Source organism: Suricata suricatta, chromosome 1 (genome assembly GCF_006229205.1).
Source record: "Suricata suricatta isolate VVHF042 chromosome 1, meerkat_22Aug2017_6uvM2_HiC, whole genome shotgun sequence".
Taxonomy (NCBI): Eukaryota; Metazoa; Chordata; class Mammalia; order Carnivora; family Herpestidae; genus Suricata; species Suricata suricatta.
The window spans coordinates 124677492-124687701 of record NC_043700.1 but is presented as its reverse complement, the minus strand read 5'-3'; positions in this window follow the sequence as shown (position 1 = coordinate 124687701).

The following is a 10210-nucleotide window of genomic DNA, read 5'->3' as shown; positions in this document are numbered from 1 at the left end:
TACAGAAATATGTTGTTGTTTCTATATACTTCATAACCAAGTATCAGAAGGAGAAATTACGAAAACAGTCCTATTCACAATTATACCAAAAAGAATACCGAGGACTGAATTTACCTGAGGAGACGAAAACTATAAAACATTGAAGTTGAAGATGATAAATGGAAATATATACCATGCTCATAGATTGGAATAATTGTTAAAATATTAAGCCAAAGCAATCAACAGATTCTATGCAATCAATATTAGTATACTTTTCATAGAAGTAGAACAAATTGTTAGAGCAAATTAATATGAAACCATAAAAGACCCCAAACAGCCAAAGCTATCTTGAGAAAGAATGTAGCTGGAGTTATAACAATCCTAGGCTTCAAGCTTCATTACAAAGCTATTATAAACAAAACAGTATGGTACTATCACAAAATAGACACTTTAATCAATGGAATAGAATAAAGAGCCCAGAAGTAAACTCATGCTTATATAACATAATATATAGTGCAATTAAATTCCTACGTTATATACCTGAAAATAACAGTGTGTGTCAACTATACTCCAAAATTAAACACAGTATTTTGAGAATAAGATCAGCTGTAGTCCCTCTGAGTCCACCAATCATGGTCCTACCCTGGAAATCTAGGGTGTCATCTTCAAGACTATCCCTGAGCAGGGCAAGAGGGCGAATCTAGGGCAAGTAAAATACCAAATACTTACCACTTTTTTAAGCTGCTATTTCCCTGGCTTAGCATTCAATGGGCTATTTTCTAGAACTCCAGTGAAGTTGATTGTGACATTAAAAAACAAAACAGGGGCACCTGGGTGGCTCAGTCTGAGTCTTGATTTCTGCTCAAGTCATGATGTCACTGATTGTGAGTTTGAGCCCCATGTCTGGCTCTAGGATGACGACACAAAGGCTTCTTTCAGATTCTCTCTCTCTCTCAAAAGTAGAAATAAACTTTACAAAATAAAAAACAACAAATGCTTATATGGTCAATCTATAGCAAGGGAAGCAAGACAATACAATGGAGGAAAGACCGTCTCTTTAATAAATGGTGTTGGGAAAATTGGACAGTTACATGCAAAAGAATGAAACTGGACCACTTACATCATATACAAAAATAAAACAGATTAAAGACCTAAACATGAGACACAAAATCAGAAAACTCTTAAAAGAATACACATGCAGTAATCTGTTGGATATCAGCCTTAGCAACATTTTTCTAGATGTGTCCCCTCAGGCAAGAGAGAGAGTAGTAAAAATAAACTATCAGGACTATACCAAAATAAAAGCATTTACACAATGAAGGAACCATGAAGAAGTAAGGGGCAGCCTACTGAATGGGAGAAGATATTTGCAAGTGATACATCTGATAAGGGGTTAATATCCAAAATACAAAAAGAGCTCATATAGCTCCAAACCAAAAATGAAATTGATCCAATTGAAAAATGGGCAAAGGACCTGAAAAGAGTAGACATTTTCCCCAGGAAGACCTATAGATAGCTAATAGACACATGAAAAGATGCTCAGTATCACTATCAGGGAAATACAAATCAAAACCACAATGAGATATGACTTTACACCTGTCAGAATGGCTAGTATCAAAAAGAAAAAAAAAACATTAGGGTTGATGAGGATGTAGAGAAAAGGGAATCACTGTGCACTGTTGGTGGGAATATAAATTGCTACAGCCACTGTAGCAAACAGTATGGAGATTCCTCAAGAAATAATAAAAATACCACATGATCCAATAATTCCACTACTCGATATTTACTCAAAGAAAATGAAAACATCAATTCAAAAAGAGAAATGCCCCCGTGCTTATTGCAGCATTATTTAAAATAGTCAATTATAGAGGCAACCTGACTGTCCATCAGCAGACAAATGATCAAGGAAGATGCGGGGTGTGTGTGTTTGTGTCTGTATGTATGTGTATGGAATATTAATGAGATGAGATCTTGCCATTTGCAACAACGTGGATGGACCTAGAGATTATTATCCTAAATGAAATAAGATAAACATGATTTCACATACATATGAAATCTAAGAAGTAAAACGAATGAACAAACAAAAACAAATAGAGTCATAAATATAGGGGAAAAACTGGTGCTTACCAGAGGGGAATGGATTGGGGTGATGGGTGGAATTGATGAAGGAGATTAAGAGGTTAAAAATTACATTTATAAAATAAGCCACAATGATGACAAGTACTGCATAAGGAATACAGTAAATAATATTGTGATAAATTGTAGGGTGAGAGATGGTAACTACACTCAACAAAATATAATAATGTAACATGCAATTAATATTGTCAACTATCCTTTAATTTAAAAAAAAGAAAAAATAGAAATGAGGGGAAGTAGAGGCATGGGAGTCTAAAGGGAAAAGGAGAAATTAAATCTGAGACTTGTTAATTTAACAAATAATGCTAATTAGCCCAGTTATATACATCTAAAGTGTGTGAAATGCAGCAGCAGAAAGTATTTTCAATAAATTTTTTTAAAAATTGTTTCATTTATTTATTTGAGAGAGAGAGAGAGAAATTAGGGGAGGAGCAGAGAGAGAGAGAGAGAGAGAAATTAGGGGAGGAGCAGAGAGGGAGAGAGAGAGAGAGAGAGAGAGAGAGAGAGAACCCCAAGCAAGCTCTGCACTGACAGCACAGAGACCCATGTGGGGTTCAGGCTTACAAACTGTGAGACCATGACCTGAGAAGAAACCAAGAGTCAGAGGCTTAACTGAGCCACCCAGGCACTCCTTTCAATAAATTTTTTATAACATTTACAATGTATTGTTTTACCAGAATTAATAGATGGTTTAAAGGTGATAGGGAGGGGCATCTGGGTGGCTGAGTCAGTTAAGTGTCCAACTCTTGATTTCAGCTCAGGTCATGATCTCACAGTTTGTGGGTTTGAGCCCCTGGGGTCCTCTCTTTCCCTCTTTCTCTCTGCCCCTCCCGTGCTTGTGCTTGTGCTCTCTCTCTAAAAATAAATAAATCTTAATAATAATTTTTTAAAAAGGTGCAGGGCACATGGGTGGCTCAGTTGGTTTAGCATCCGACTCTTGATTTCAGCTCAGGTCATCATCTGCTTGGCATTCTGTCTGTCTGTCTCTCTCTCTCTCAAATTAAAAAACTTAAAAAAAAAAAGGTGGCTATGCCCCAAACCAGGAGCACACTGAATACACTGTATGTTAGCTAACTTGACAATAAAATATATTAAAATAAATAAAATAAATTTTTTTAAAAGGTGGTAGGGAACAGTAGCTTTTCAATAATGAGTTCTATTTAGCAAATATTTAGTAACATGCATAAGTTTGCTATTAAGTTTGAGGGAAAAATATCTGCCTCATTTAATTTTTTTTTAAATGTTTATTTTGAGATAGACAGTTGTGCGAGCAAGGAAAAGGGCAGAGAGTGAGAGAAAGAGAATCTGAAGCAGGTTCTGCACTGTTAGTGCAGAGCCAGATGCAGGGCTTGATCTCACGAATCATGAGATCATGAGCTGAGTTGAAATCAAGAGTCAGATGTTTAAATGAGCCACCAGGCAACCCCTGTCTCACTTAATTTTGAATGGATATAACCAAGTTATTTTAAATGCCTGGTCTGTGGGATCTTCATCCACAAAATGAAGAGATTGGACCAGATAACTTCTAAGAATTTATTCTGACATAAATTCAAAAATTTCTCACTAATGATAAAGTAAAAAACAGAAGTAGATTCACAAAAGATAAAGGGAATCAAAGCATACCATGATACAAAGCAAGGTAGGAAGAGAGAAGAAAGGAAGAACTTCAGAACAGCCAGAAAATAGTAAGATGGCATTATTAAGTTCATACCTATCAATAATTACTCTAAATGTAAATGGACTGAATTCTCAAAAGACCTACAGTAGTTAGGTGGATGAAAAAACAAGCAAGCAAGCAAACCAAACCAAGACCCAACTGCACGTTGCTTACAAGAGACCCATTTCAGCTTTAAGGACGCACATAGACTCAAAGTGAAGGGATAAAAAATGTATTAACATAAGTGAAAACCAGAAGAGCAAGAGTAGCTATACTTATATCAAACAAAATAGATTTTAAGCTAAAAATGTTAACAAGAATTAAAGAAGGTCATTATATAATGACAACAAGGTCAATTCACACACAAAAAAATCTAACAGACAACAAGGACAATTCACACACACAAAAATCTAACAGTTATATGCACCTAACATTGGAGTGACTGATTACATTAAGAGTATACTAACAGATATGAAGGGAGAAATAGACAACAGTATAATAATGGTAGGGGACTTCAATATCTCACGTTTAATATGGATATATCATCCAGAAATAAAACCAACAAGGAATATTGGACTTTACTATAACTTAGACCAAGTGGGCCAATATATACAGAACATTCCATCCAACAACAAAATACACATTCTTCTCAAATGCATATGGAACATTTTCTAAGATCATAAAGGAAGTGTTAGCATATTTAACTTTTTAAGAGTTTTATTTATTTTTGAGACAGAGGGACAGAGCATGAGCGGGGAGGGGCAGAGAGAGCGGGGAGGGGCAGAACCTGAAGCAGGCTCCAGGTTCTGAGCTGTCAGCACAGAGCCCAGTGCGGGGCTCAAACCCACCAATGTGCAATCATGGCCTGAGCCGAAGTCGGAGGCTTAACCACTGAGCCACCCAGGTGTTCCAGTCTTAGCATATTTAAAAAGAGCAAAATCACACCAACTATCTTCCAACCACAATGCTTTGAAAATCAAAGGATATATGAAATTATACATAATCCTTGACAAACAATGGGTTAAAGAAGAAATCAAAAGGGAACTAGGGGATGCCTGGGTGGCTCAGTTGGTTAAGTGACCAACTCTTGATCTTGGCTCAGGTCATGGTCTCATGGTTCATGAGATTGAGCCCTGAGTTGGGGTCCATGCTGACACTACGTAGTCTGCTTGGGATTCTTTCTCTGTCTCTGTCACTCCCCCACTCATGCTCACTCTCTCTCAAAATAAATAAACTTAAAAAAAGAGGGAAATTTAAAAAAGTCTGAATCAAAGAATGGGAACATAACAAACCAAAACCTATGGAATGCAGCAAAAGCAGCTTTAAGTTTTTAGCAATAAATGTCTACATTGAGAAAAAGGAAGGATCTCAAACAACCTAATTTTATACCTCAAAAGTCTGAAAAAGAACTAATCCCAAAGTTAGCAGAAGGAAGGAAATAACAAAGATCAGAGCAGAAATACATGCAATAGAGATCAGAAAAACTATAGAAAAGATCAGTGAAGAGCTGGTTTTTTGAAATATAAAATTTATAAAATTCTGGCTAGACTAAGAAAAAAGAGAGAGAACTTAAATAACTATGTAAATGACAAAGGAGATATTACTATTCACACTACAGAAATACAAAGGATCATAAGAGACTTTATGAAGAATTATACATCAACAAATTGGATAACCTAGAAGAAACTGAGAAATTCTTAGAAACATACAACCTAACAAGAATGATTCATAAATAAATAGAAAATTAAAAAAGAATCAAAATCAATAGTCAAAATCAATAAATGGGGTGCCTGGGTGGCTCAGTCTGTTAACCATCCTACTCTTGGTTTTGGCTCACAGTTTCATGAGTTCAAGCCCTGCATTGGGCTCTGCACTGACAATACAGTGCCTTCTTGGGATTCTCTCTTCCTCTCTCTGTCCCTTCTCTGCTCATGCTGTCTTTGTCTCTCTCAAAATAAATAATAAATAAACTTAAAAACAAAAACAAAACCAGACCAATAACAAGGAAGGAAGGAGATTGAATCCATAACCAAAAACCTCCCAAGAAAAACTCAAGAGCAGATGGTTTCACTGGTGATTCTACCAAACATTTAAAGAAAAATTAATGCCAATACTTCTCAAATTTTTCCAAAAAATGGAAGAGGAAGGAACACTATCAAACTCATTTTTGAGGCCAACTTTGCCCTATGCCCAAATCCAGATAAGGACTTTACAAGGAAAGTAAACTACAGACCAATATCTATGGTAAATATAGATGCAAAAATTCTCAAGAAAATATTGGCAAACAGAATTTAATAGGACATTAAAATGATTGTACACCATGATCAAGTAGGATGTTCAATTCATACCTGGAATGCAAGGATGGTTCAATGAATGCACACCAATAAATGTGATACATTAAATTAACAGAATGAAAGATAGAAATATCATCTCAATAGATACAGAAAAAGAATGTGACAAAATACAACATCATTCATGATAAGAACTGTCAACAAACTGAGAATAGAAGGAACTTACCTCAACATAATAAGAGCCATATATGATAAGCCCACAGTTAGGATTATACTCAATGTTGAAAGGTTTAGAGATTGAAAGCTTTTCTCTGAGATGAGGAACAGCTCGAATGTGTCCACTCTCACCTATCCTACTCAATCAATATAGCAATGGCCAGAGCAGTAAGGCAGGAAAAAGGAATAAAAGGCCGTTAAATCAAAAGGAAGTTGGGTACCTGGGTGAATCAGTCAGTTGAGTGTCTGACTCTTGGCTTCAGCTCAGGTCATGATTTTATATTTTGTGGGTTTGAGCCCCACATCGGGCTCTGCAGCTGGCAGCTTGGAGCCTTCTTGGGATTCTCTGTCTCTGACCCTCCTCCCCTCATGCTATCTGTCTCTCTCAAAATAAATAAATGTAAAAAAATAAAAAGAAAGGAAGGAAAATTGTCTTTGTTTGCAAATGATACAATCTTATATGTAGAAAATTCTAATGACCCCACTGACAAAAAGTTAGCATTAATAAAGTTATAGGATATAAAATTGACAAACATAAGAGCTGTTTCTTTACACTAACAATAAAATATCTGAAAAAGACATAAAACAATCTTATTCATAATGGCATCAAAAGCATTATTTAGGAATACATTTAAAGAAGGAGGTAAAAAAGCAGTACACTGAAAACTACAAAACCATGATAAAATAATTGAAAGAGACACAAAGAAATGGAAAGATATTCTATGTTAATGGATCAGGAGAGTTAATACTGTTAAAATGTGCCTCCTACCCAAGCCCTCTGTAGATTCAATGTTATCAAAATTCCAATGGCATTTTCCCAAAAAGTAGAAAAAACAATTCTAAAATTTGTATGGAACCACAAGAGACCCAAAATAGCCAAAGCAATCTTGATGAAGAAGAATTAATTGGGAGGATTCACACTTCCCATTTTAAACTCTACTAAAAAGCTATAATAATTAATAATATGATAGCAGCATAAAAGAGACCCACAGACCAATGGAACCTAATCAAGAGCCCAGAAGTAAATCTTTGCATATACAGTCACTACTATTTGACAATGAGCCAAGAACATTCAATGGAGGAAAAGATAGTTTCTTTAATAAATGGTGGTGGGAAAACTGGATAACCATCCGCAGAAGAAATTGAGCCCCTATCTCACACCACTCATAAAAATTTAACTCTATATAACTTAAACACTTAAACATAAGACTTGAAACTGTAAGACCTGTAGAAAAAAATTGTTAAAAATTTCCTTGACATTGGCCTTAGCAATTATTTTTTGGATACAACACCAAAAATCTAGCAATAAAAATAAAAATTAGTACCTATAATTACATCAAACTAAAAAGCTTCTGCACAACAAAGGAAACCATCAACAAAATAAAAAGGCACTTTACAGAATGGGAGAAAATAATGCAAATCATATGTCTGAAAAGGGATTAATATCCAAAATCCAGAAAGAAAACCATACCACTTAATAACAAAAATACCAAACCATCTGATTTAAAAATGGGCAGAGGAACTGAATAGTTTTTTCAAATAAGACATAGAAATGGCCAACAGATACATAAAAACATTCTTGACATCACTAGATATCAGGGAAATGCAAAACAAAACCATGAGGTAACATCTCACATCTTTTAGAATGGCTATCATCAAAAAGACAAGACATAAACATTGGTGAAAATGTGGAGGAAAGGAAGCCATTGTGCACTCTTGTTGGGAATGTAAGTTGGTACAGCCACTTTGGAAAACAATATGGAGGTTCTTCAAAGAATTAGAAATGGAACTACCATACAAATGGGCAGTCCTGTTTCAGGGTATATATCCAAAGGAAATGAAAACAGGATCCTGAGGAGCTGGCCGCACTCCGTGTTTATGCCAGCATCATTCATAATAGCCCAGATACAGAAACCATGTCTGTCAATGGAAAAAGATGTGTATATACATATATACAATGGATTATTCAGCCATGAAAAAGAAGGAAATCCTGCCATTTCAATAACATGGAAGGACCTTGATAGCATTATGCTAAGTGAAATAAGTCAGATGAAGACAAATGCTATACAGTATCACTTACATGTATAATTTAAAAAGCCAAACTCATAGAAACAGAGTGGTGGTTACCATGGACTGTGGGGGAGGAAATGGCAAGACGTTGGTCAAAGGGTACGAACTTCAAGTTATAAGATGAATAAATTCTAGGGATTGAATGAACAGTATGGTGACTTTGGTTAATAATACTGTTTTATATACCTAAAAGTTGCTAAAAGAGTAGCTCTTAAATGTTCCAACTATGCAAAAGAAATAATTATGTAACACAATGGAGTCATTAGTTAATGCTATGGTGGTATTGTACAATAAATACCAAATCAACACGTTGTATACCTTAAATTTGTAAAATGTTAAATGTCAATCATATCTCAATTAACTGGAAATAAGTAAACAAAAGACAGTCGAATCATAATTAACCAGATGATAGAGATAAAAGTGGAATGAAGAGAGGGCATATGACAGAATACCAAAAGAGATTTGAGGTAAAACTCAATGAACAAAATATTTTATGATAGGGTGAAGCACAGGAGAAAAAGTAATTTTATCATTTCCTCTTAAAAAGAAATATAAGTGTTGCCTGTCTCCAGTTTTGTTTGGCTCCTAAAAATGGAACCAAGCAAATTTTAAGCCAGTTGGTAAGTCTTTAAAATATCTAAGAACATGATGCACATTGCCTTTGATAATCTTAGCTTTGTGAGGTTGCTTGACTTAGGAGCCTTCTGGTTTTGAATATCTCCATTTTTAAGAGATGCCTTTGTGGAGCATTGCTAGGAGCCATTGTGGGCTTTGCCTGCAGCCATATCGTGGGGATCAGGATCTCAAAGAGTAGAGGAGCAGCTTGTAATAAGGCAGAAGAGGAAGAGAATAGGTTCCCGTGTCTTCAGAAAAGGTGAAAATTCTCTTGTGGATCAGATCAAGGGAGTTTTCCAGCTGGAAGTGACATAGAAGCTACCACCGTGCCTGCTCAACCCTTTCGGAGAAGAAGGATTAGTAAACCTCATAGAGCAGAGCCCTGTGAAGAGTGTGGGAAATGTAGGTCTCTATGACTCCCTGCTCTGGGTGCTGACGCAGACTGGCTCAAATGCATGTAAGGCGGCTTGGGTCCGGGTTTCTGGAAACCAGGACATGCAACAGAATAGGCCCTGGCAGAGGTGTCCACCCCACTGTGGGCAGACTCTTTGGATCTGTCGTAATAACAGCCCCTCCCACTGATTCACGAATCCAAGCTTGGGTGCTTTGTATCCTTCCAAAAGTAATGGGGTGTGTGCTCCTGAGTTATGTGTAGCATGGAGAAAATTAGTTAAGATGTCAGCTCTTTTTCCCCTTTCTTGTAAGAGTGGCTGGATGCTTGGCAGGTACATAATCACGTGGTCTTCAGATCTTTTAAAAGCGGATTTTCCTGGGCCTAATCCCTGGGGACTTGGATAGACTCTCTGGTAACTACTGATTGAGCTCCCATTGGTGTTGAACTCTCTGAGAAATCTAAATAAGAATTCACACACACACACACACACACACACACACACACACACACACACACCCCTCCTCAGATGAGGGCAAACATTAAACCAGACAATTTTTTCGAGGTCACCTTTTCTTTAGGATTAGGAGAGAAAGAAAGCCCAAGTGGTATCATAAGAGGCCAGAACTATTTAGGGTGAAGGTAAACAGTAAGTGCCAACTAGGTACTGGCTCACGGTCCCAGCAGGACCAGCCTGTCACTGCCAAAGGCTTCTTGTTAAAAATGGGTCTCCTGATCTTTCATGCTAGGCAGTTTCAGGAGCTCAGATGTTTGCGTGGCAGGCTCAAGGACTCTCAAGTTCAAATCATTGGCAGACTGTTTGGAGTTTCTTTATTTCTGGGGTAATAGGGGGCA